General features: G+C 39.2%; 1 protein-coding gene across 1 annotated transcript in view; it reads left to right on the top strand.

Annotated features, from left to right (window-relative positions):
- EIF1 (eukaryotic translation initiation factor 1) overlaps positions 1-10,140 on the top strand; it is a 273,258-nt gene that overhangs the window by 195,262 nt on the left and 67,856 nt on the right. The gene's annotated exons all lie outside the window — the stretch shown is intronic.

Genomic DNA, 10,140 nt, shown 5'->3' on the forward strand with positions numbered 1-10,140 from the left:
TCTGAGCAACACACTATTTTGAACAGTCCTCTGTTGAGAAGAAGAATGATGCTTAAAAAAAACATTTAGAACAAGAGCTTACATTTTAGTCAGAACCATTTTGCTATCAAGGCTGAAGGACAAGGTGATATCCTGCCTTCCTACTCATATACAAAAGCCAACAAGTCTGCAACCTATTCTTATTTGTAGTGGGTTGGGAGAATAAGCTTTGGAGACAGAAGAAAGAATCAGAGTCTAGACAATGGTCACACATACAAAAATCTGAGTCTGGGGCAGAAATGTAACATGAATAAACAGCTCAGACAAGACCCTCCCTAGTTCTCACCAAGGTAAAGGGGGAGAAGGGGAGAAACACATTCAGATCAGCAAGATTCTTTTAGGATAACTTTCACTAAGGATAGTATTGATCTATATGACATTGGATTCCTATTCCCATTAACTTAATGGGCTGATAATTGGTGAATAGTAGCGTCCATCAAATGCTTCATCAAAACAAGATAATATAGGAGAGATGGGGCAAATCATGTGGCAGATACCAAGCTCTCTTCTAAAACGTTGCCTCTATCTTCCACACTCTGTCTTCCTGGCAGCTACCTCATTATACCTAATGGTAGGACTGGCCCAGGTCTTAAGGAAAGACAATTCTTTTTCCTTGGCTTCCTTCCTTTTTACAACTTATGGCCATCGTGGACAAGGGGCCCAGAGGAGATAAAAGTAGTGGGGCTACCTCTTGACCTTATAAACAAGAAGGAGCCTGTTCTTCCAAGGCTTTGTCTCTTTGTTCTTTGTCTCCGGTGAGATATTTCACTGACAAAGCAGAATCCAGGGTGTGTCTCAGTCTACAGCCTTGGTTCCAACCCTCCGTGGTTCCTGCGGGGCTTGGCAAAGACAGTGGAAAACAGGGAGAGCGAGAAACTGAGACTGCTCCCACCCACAGTGCTTAGGCACCCTCGGGGCTAAACAGCAGCAGATTTTCAAACATTCACTTTGGGTGAGTTGTGTGCAAACAGCAACCCTGCCCAATGCCTAGAGAAACCTTCCACACCCAACCCTTTTCTTAAGGGCCCTTTCAAAGGGTTTAATTCACTGGAAATTTGTCAAGGAGGCTCCATTACCTGTTTCTCTCCTGCATTTCCTGTACACAGCACTTGGATTTTGCAAAACAGCAGCTCCATGGGGCAGTTATAATGAGGGTCAGACGGATGGCAGTATTCACTAAACCAGAATCAGAGGACTAATTTTTCTACCATTTAAATTTTGGTTACTTTGAGAATATCTTTGTTCAATCATTAGAACAACATATCCATATACTTAGCAATATTAATCACATTATTCATTCACTATATAGCAGTATTGACTTTGGGTCATATTAAACTTGTTTACATGAGACTTTCTGTCCTAAAGTTGGCTACCCTAACAGTACTGCTGCTTAGCAGATCAAAATATCAAGGGATATGAAGTACTCCAGAATAAAATAGTATATTTCTCACCATTTGCATGTCTTTCATTGGCCTACATTGAACAACATCCTAAACAAACCCAGGTTCATGGAGCCCAACTGCTGTACTCACTTACGTGCAAACGAACTATTTGATTGCTTGATTCATACAACATGGTGAACATTGGCTGAGCTCCTACAAGTCAATGACCCACAAATTACCAATTTGTATTTTAGTTTCATCTAGGATGTTACATGTTAATGGGTGACTAAAAAATGGCTGATTTTGTCTGGGTTCAGAACATCAGCAGGTTGTTTGTGGTTTGTACTTGTAGGGATATACTAAGAAATTCCAGGGCTTTGGGTTATATTAGGACCCCAAAACATCCCAGAAGAAGGCAGTGACAAAGCATTTTTGAGCTAATGCCAAGAAAAGTGCATGAACATATGCTGTTGCCAGAATGTAGAATAACAGAATTGGAAGGGACCTTGGAGGTCTTCTAGTCCAGTCCAGAAACCCTTACCATTCCAGACAAATGTTCAATTTCTTCTGGAAAATCTCCAGTGTAGGAGAACCTACAACTCCTGGAGGTGAGCCATTCCACTGATTATTTGTTCTTGCTAACAGGAAATTTCTCCTGAATTCTAGGTTGCATTTCTCTTGAACAATCTTCCACCAATTACTTCTTGTTCTGCCCTCAGGTGCTTTGGAGAATAGGTTGACTTCCTCTTCTCTATAACAGTCTCTCAAGTATGAAATATTGTTATCATATCATCCCTAATCTTTCTCTTTGTTAGATTAGAGATACATAATTCCTACAACCACTAATTGGTTTAGGCTCCAGACCCTTTGTCATTTTTGTTGCTCTTCTCTTCATTCTTTCTAGAGTCTCTGCATTTATTTATTTATTTATTTATTTTTGTATTGTAGTGACCACAGCAGGGCACAGTATTCCATATCCGGCCTCACTAGCACAGTATAAAGTGGTACCATCACTTCACATGATCTTGATACTATCCCTCTGTTGATGAAGTCTAGGACTGCATTGGCTTTTTTTGGCAACTGCAGCTCACTGCTGGGCTCACACTTAAGTGGTTGTCCACTGGGACACCTAGAGCCTTTTTATAATCTGTTGAGTGAGGTACCATCTATTCTACATGTGTGCTTTATTTTTATTGCCTAACTGAAGCAGCTTACTTTTTTCATCACTAAATTGTCTTTTGTTCAAAAGGGCCCCGTGTCTCGCAAGATCCTTATGGATTTTGAGCCTATCTCTATAGAGTTGGCTATTCGCCCAAATTTAACATAGTCTGCAAATTAGATGAGTTCCCCTTCTACCCCCTCATCTAAATCATTTATGAAGGTGTTGAAGAGTACTAGGTCTAAGACAGAACATAGAGGAATCCTTTTAGAAGGTTGTGCAAACTCAACCTGTTGTAGCTTTCCACAACTTGATCTCCTCCAAATGTGTTGAACCTCATCACCTGAATAGCATATTCAGTATATGAAAGTTAAATACCAATAAAATACAAGGCTTCAGATCGATGTAAATTCATAGAGATTGCATTCAGACTGACATTCACTTTGGAATCTGCCACACTGTGGATCTCATTACTAGCCAGTGAAGTGGGTAAGGTGGAAGATGGAAAGCAGATAGATAGATGGGTTGAATATCACAGGAATCTACATTAGATAAATTAGATTTTTGTGAATGTTGCCAAATTTTTCCGTGTCTGTTTCTATCCCTTCTCAGTGGATAATATAGATGACCAACAATCATAACTGGGAAAAGAAAGTTGAAGACAATGACCACAGCAAAAACTAAGGAAATGTCAATTTAAATCATTACAGTACTAAATTGCATTGTGTACTTAAGTGATTAAGAAATATCTTTTTATTCAGTTTTATGTATATTGGTTTGGCATGTATTTATTGTTGGTTTACTTGAAATTGAATGTTTTCAAGCCATCTTGAAATCATCAATAAATGGTACCATATCAAAGTTTGGGGAAAATAAATGATATGCAAGTTCTGCATTGTCCTCTAAATAGATTCAGCACTAGAACAAAACTAGGATGAAGGGTCCTTGCCCTGCCTTCTTGTTGATACACTAAGTTTCAGTGAGCTTGTATAATTTTATGGGGAACACTCAACTATGCACACTCGCAACAAGAATACTCAAACATGCCAACATATCCAGCATGAAGTAGTACTGTACTTTGTGTGTTGTAAAACATTTTATCTCAGTGTATAGATCTGCAACCTTAAATATGTATTTAGAAATAAATTTTGCAATGTGCTGACAGCAAAGCAAACTGTCAATGCAAATATTAATTTGCAAAGTTATTCCTTTCTACTTATGAGTTGCAGCTTAGGTCCCACACCCATTACCCAGGTTCCCTCTCCATGTGCAATTGCAAAAGGAAATCCTGGCAGGCAGGGACAGGCCTGTCTTTGGAAACGCTCTCAGCAATTCGCTTTTTTCTGGGTTGGGTTTCTGATGCCAAAGTTTTGTCTCAGAAGCCCAAACTATCAATTATACCTTACACTGGAAATGAAAAGCCTTCACTGTGGTTGATCTGATATACAGGTGTTGTGCTTTCCTTACGTATTTAGCGAGGGCAGTTATGAGAACTGCCCTTTCATTCTTAGCCAATGAAGACTTGTGTAGAAAAATCACCATTTTTTTTAATGCTACCTCCTCCGTCCCTCCGCGCACAAACATATTTTGAGGTTAAAGATTTCTTGCACTCCCATCCATAACTAGTTCAGGGGTCATAGAAAAGTAACCAAAGGTAGTCTTCAACATAAAACCATGAAGGAACCTGTCCATTATAAACCAAGACTGACCCAATTTTACAAACTCTTTTGCATCAGTCATTAAGCAACTGAGATTGTTAAGGGAACCAATTGTAAGTCAAGGACAACCTGTATTTGCAAATATCGCAAAACCAGCATAAGGCCCTCTGCTTCCAGCCATTCTCTTTTTTTACTGAGGTCTCACAAAGGTCAAGGAAAAAAGAGACTTCAGTGGATTACACTTATAGAGCAAACTACAGTACCAGACCGAAGCACAAATCACAACTCAGTGAGATGCAGAAACTGCAGCTGCTATGGAAAGTGGCAAACGCTTGGCTGAGGTAGTGAGATGAAGGACATCATTGTATTGGTTCAGAATTTCATTAGTGTTTTTCCCCCTTCGTGGAAGAAATGCAAACTAGTTCATTCATCTGTTGAGGCAGAAAGCATGTGGCATTTTTCAAGGTTGAGTCTAAAGTCCCACATATTCAGAAATATGGTTTGAATGCTGAATTGGAGGGGTTTTTTTTTCCCCAAATAGGCTACATTGCCGGGTACCTCCATTGCTGTGCTTATAGTTGTGCTTATTTGATTTTACTGATGCAGAAGGATGGCAATTTTCCAGATGTTGGGCATCGGTTTTAGGGATGCCCAACATCTGGAATGATTAGGGGTGGAACAAATAATCTCATATTTTTTTCTGTCTGATTTTAATTTTATGAATTCAAGTCAATGTTACGGTGACTGCCTGGACAAGTCCCTGCAGTTTTCTCTGCAAATTTTTCAGAAATGGTTTGCCATTGCCTCCTTCCTAGGCCTAGAGAGAGTGACTGGCTCGAGATTACTCAGCTGGGTTGGTACCTATGATGGGACCCACAATCTCCCAGTTTCTCATCTGGTACCATTACATTAAGCTGGCCCTCCAGATGTTTATCATCAAAAAATTGTTTCCTTTATCCTCAGATCCTTGATGGACTAGAAGTCATAAGAGGGTCTTCACCAAACTGTCACCGAAGTTATGGCTTTCATATGAGATGGACATTCTCAGTTTGCCTTGTATCATCTTTGTCCTTTTTAATTTCTTCATCCTAATTTCTTAGAGTCAAAACAGTAGAAATTTGAAACTGGTGGGCATTCAGTCAAGATATTCTGGAAGATGCACTCATGATACATCTGAAGGACAACTGGTTGGAAGAGTAGGTTCCTCCTGCACACATATATATTGTGTTCCAGAATCAGTTCTGTGCTTTCTGATGCCATGACAAGCAGCCGAGTCCATTTATTTCCAGCTCAGTTACAGCACAACCAAAACCGTTGCAAGTCTGATTTTTCAGCCAAAACATTTTAACTCCACAGAACTTAGACCATTTTCTTGCCTCCTAGGAATCTTCTTTTATCTCTTCCCCCCAAATGAGATTTAGCCAAAGTGGTATGCTAACAAGACATTCACATTTCACTATTCTTTTAAACTGTGGGGTGAAAGTATCAAGGTAAATTTCCTTCCTTTTATCAAGCATGATGACCATAAATCATGAAAGAACAGCCAAGATTTAGGTGAGACAATTGTCACTCTTTAATGCTCTCTCACAGGTCAGCTGAAGGATTCATGTGCAATTCCCAAATTTTGAAGACTGGGTACAGTGAAGAACATTGTGGGTCTGTTTAAAAGAGTTCCTCCGAATTTGGGTGATAAAAACGGTGCAGTGTGGAAATCACTGTGGATTTACTTGGAATGGAATTCCATCATGTTTAAAGGAGATTATTCCCAGGTAAGTATTAATGGGATTCATGAAATCTGGACTGTCGTGGTTCTTGCAGATAAGCTATTCCTCTGTAAGCCATTGTGACTGAGCTCTCCCTTGCTCCTTTGTGGATTCATGGCTGTTCTGACAAAAGACAAATCTTGTTGTTAAGCTTCTTCACCAAGACTAATAAAAGTGAAGGAGACACCTATAATTTGTCCTTGCTTCCTAATACAATTAAAATTCCATACAAAAATAGGCGACTGATCTCTTTTTCTTTGTCAAAAATTAAAATAGCAATGGGGCACCTAAAATTTTCCAAAGTCAATGAATTCTTATCTCTCAGTCATCTCAGATTGCACACACAGTGAGCTGATGTAGTGGTTAAGGTACTGGCCGAGAAACAAAGAGCCTGTGAATTCAAATCCTATCTTAGACATGAAAGTTGGCTGACTAATTTTGGGCTAGTCATTTTCTCATTTCAGAGGATGTTGTTGTGGGAAACAGTTATAGAACTTGTTATAGTTATAACAAGTTATAGAGGCAAGATAACACTGTAATAAATAAATTTCTACCAGCTCTTCATCAATGTGATAAATATGAATTGGCTTCTCTAAAGACAAAAAAAATCATGAAATGTTTATGAATGGAATGGGATAACCATGTTCTTATTTAATTACAAGATGGGCAAGCTGTCTGTTCAAATGTCAGATTAATTGAAATAATCTCTCCATAGTCTGCAGCCTCTCTGCCTACTTACCCTCCCTTTGACTCCCAAGAAAAATAGCTTTTCAAATTACAAACATGGGCAGTCAAAGAGACTCCAACATTAATGGAAAGATATACAACTATAACCATCACAACTGCAAGATTCCTGTTGTCCTCTCCAGCAATAAAATAAACCCCAAAACATACCAAGGAAAATTCCAAATAAATTCTCAAGCACTGGGAATAAAATAGAAAACTACATGCCTTTTGAGCATATGAAAAACATTTCTGAGAAATTTCCAGGCAGGTTCATAAAAATCCTAATTCTGCAACAGTTAGAGAGCCCTACAATGGCCTAGAATCATGATGGAGAACCTATGGTATGCGTGCCTCAGGTGGAACACAGAGCCATTTGTGCGGGCACGCAAGCCCCTGCCAAACTTACCTGCACTACGCATGCACACGCCTCCCAGCTGATTTTCAGCCCATTTGAGGCCTTTTTCAGCCTCCTAGAGGCTCGAGGGAGGCCTCTGCAGCCTCGGGCGGCTGAAAAAGGGGCCTTCCAGAAATACTGGAAATGCCTGTTTTCAGTCTCTGGGGGGCCTCTGAAGCCCGGGGAAGGCCATTTTCACCCTCCCTCAGGCTCGAGAGAAACCTCTGTAGCCTTGGGAGGCTGAAAATGGGCCTGTATCAGCACTTCTGCAAAACGGGCCGAAAATCAGCTGGGAGGCATGCACATGCGCAGTGCAGGTAAGGGGGTGGGAGGTGTGCATGCATGCGCAGGGCACATTGCATTGTGGGTGCCGGCATGCACACATATCACAAGAAAAAGATTCATCATCACTGGCCTAGAAATTTCTTTCTCATTATCCCCAGTAAAGAGATACAAAATTCTGGACAGGCCTCACTTTATTTAATTTCTTTTCCTGCCAGGGCCCCCAGATTGAATTGCACTCGTCCACCAACTCTGCTATTTAGCTATTAGAAAATATAATAATTATTATTATTATTAATAATAATAGTAATAATAATAATAATAATAATAATAATAATAATATAACAAAAACAGGTGGGTCATCATTTGGCACAAAACATGCCAGATATCACTCTTGTCGAAAACCGAAACATACAATTTATTGATATCAGTCTACCAGGAGATGCCAGAGTTGAAGAAAAAGAACTGGAAAAAAATCATGAAATATTGTGACCAGGCCATCGAAACTATATGATTATAGATGAAACAGGTAACAGTGATACCGACTGTCATTGGGGCACTTAGTACCATGTCAAAGAATTTTACAAAATACACCGAGAAATTGCAGCTTCCTGCAATAACACCAGCAGAACTGCAAAAAATTGTGCTACTCAGAACATCATATATTTTAAGAAGATACTTGGTTGATACCTAGGATGCTGGCAGCAACCTGTATCAATCATCAGCGCCAGTCACTGGTATTTGTGATACATTTTTAAATGTTCAGTTGACTGAGTTTCATGTTTAATGAATAAAAGAGATAATAGTAATAGTGATAGTAACAGTAATAATAATAGTGATTAAAGAAACAGGGTAATTGTTGTTTCTGAATCAGACTTTGATCTAATCTGGCCCTGAATTAATTCACTTTGACATGTTGTGAAGGTGGTTTGTGAAATATATTCTTAACCCTCTTGCTCCCCTAACTGGAGAACTGTGCAAAACGTAGCTTAGCCCATTTCCCTTAATTTTCCGATATAGGCGCACTGCCACCTCGTGATGATACATGAAATAATTTTCAGCCCTACGCTACCTATTTTTCAGTAGGAACAGGCTATATCAAAGTGCACTAAAATGGCTACGGTAGTTCAGTTTTTTGTGCTTCCATTACTAACTAGGGCCTAAGCAGTTGATGTGAACCATTTCTAATTTTCCCTTCCGATATCAGGTTCTATTTCACATTCTTAAGAAATAAAAATCCCTGAATACCCTGCATATGACTATGGTCTTCAATATAATTGCTTAGATTTAAGGCTACAAATAAATTCATAGAAGACTACAGGTTCAAGGGTTAATTTTAACAATTTAAATTGTCCTGATATTTAAAGCGTCAGAATTTAAATACCAATGATGATCTGATTATATAGCCTCTACCACCATCTTGTGGCTAGAAGTGGTTATATGTAGGGAAGTTGATATAAACTAAATAAATCAGCTCAGGTTTAAATACATCTGACTCTAACACAAACCTAAATTCAATATAAAATACCCTTTTAGAAGTGTTCATTGCCCAACCATAAAATTGTTTTCATAGAAATATGGAAAATACCAAGTCAGACAATTAATCTATTCAGTCTAATATTCTTTTTAACCTCATGTGCTCCATATATATATAGAAAACACAATTCCCAGAATTACCAGCAAGCAGCTGTAATTCAATTACAATAGGGAGTAGCCATTTGAAAAGTCTGGTGTATTCAGAACACAGTGACTCTCTTACCATGAGGCAAACCACCTTTCACCTACAAACTGAGATTGTTTTAGCCAAGATACCAAGGATTAAAGCTGGGATCTTCTGCATAAAAAGGCAGAAAACTCCTGAGCTACAGACCTCCCAAATAAATGTATAGTGATAATGTACATAGAGTCAATGGATTAAAATATAATGTGTGTTCTTCCAATTGTTCAATTGATAGAAAATCATGGCAGGTGCTTCTCTGGCTTACAGGCTTGTGAGAAGTCATATTCTTAGAGCTTTATTACAGAACAATGTAATGGCAGAGTTGGTTGATTTCCATGACTTCCTTTCCCACATAGTATCACCCAGTTTGTCAGAAGAACAACAACTTTCTACAATAACAGAATGAGACAGTTGGAAGGGACCTTGGAGGTCTTCTAGTCCAACCCGCTGCCCAAGCAGAAACTCTATACCAAGGGTCTTCAAACTTGGCAAGTTTAAGACTTGTGGACTTCAACTCCCAGAATTCCTGAGCTAACATGACTAGAGGTGGAATTCTGGGAGTTGAAGTCCACAAGTCTTAAAGCTATCAAGTTTGAAGATCCCTGCCCTATACCATTGCAGACAAATGATTGCCCAATCTCTTCTTTAAAACTTCCAGTGTTGGAGCATTCACACCCTCTGGAAGCAAGTTGTTCCACTGATTAATTGTTCTGTCAGGAAATTTCTCCTTACTTCCAGATTGCTTCTATGCTTCTACCCTCTCTTCTTGTGTGGAAAGTTTGGGCTTGTGCAAAGATGTAAGAGTTTTATTCATATCCATATTGTGCAGAAGACAGGTTGCCAGTGCTATGGTGTTTAGCATTGGTAAACTATTACTGGAGCTATTGCTGAACACAAGTCTACTCATCTTCTGGAAGTCTGTCAGACTTGTATCAAAAGTTAATCGAGCCGACAGATATATGAGGTAGAGGAGAGAGCTAACATTTCATCCTGGCCCATCCCATTTGTAGGTGAGAT

Source organism: Pseudonaja textilis, chromosome Z (assembly GCF_049901715.1).
Source record: "Pseudonaja textilis isolate UNSWEBS1 chromosome Z, rPseTex1.2, whole genome shotgun sequence".
Classification (NCBI taxonomy): Eukaryota; Metazoa; Chordata; class Lepidosauria; order Squamata; family Elapidae; genus Pseudonaja; species Pseudonaja textilis.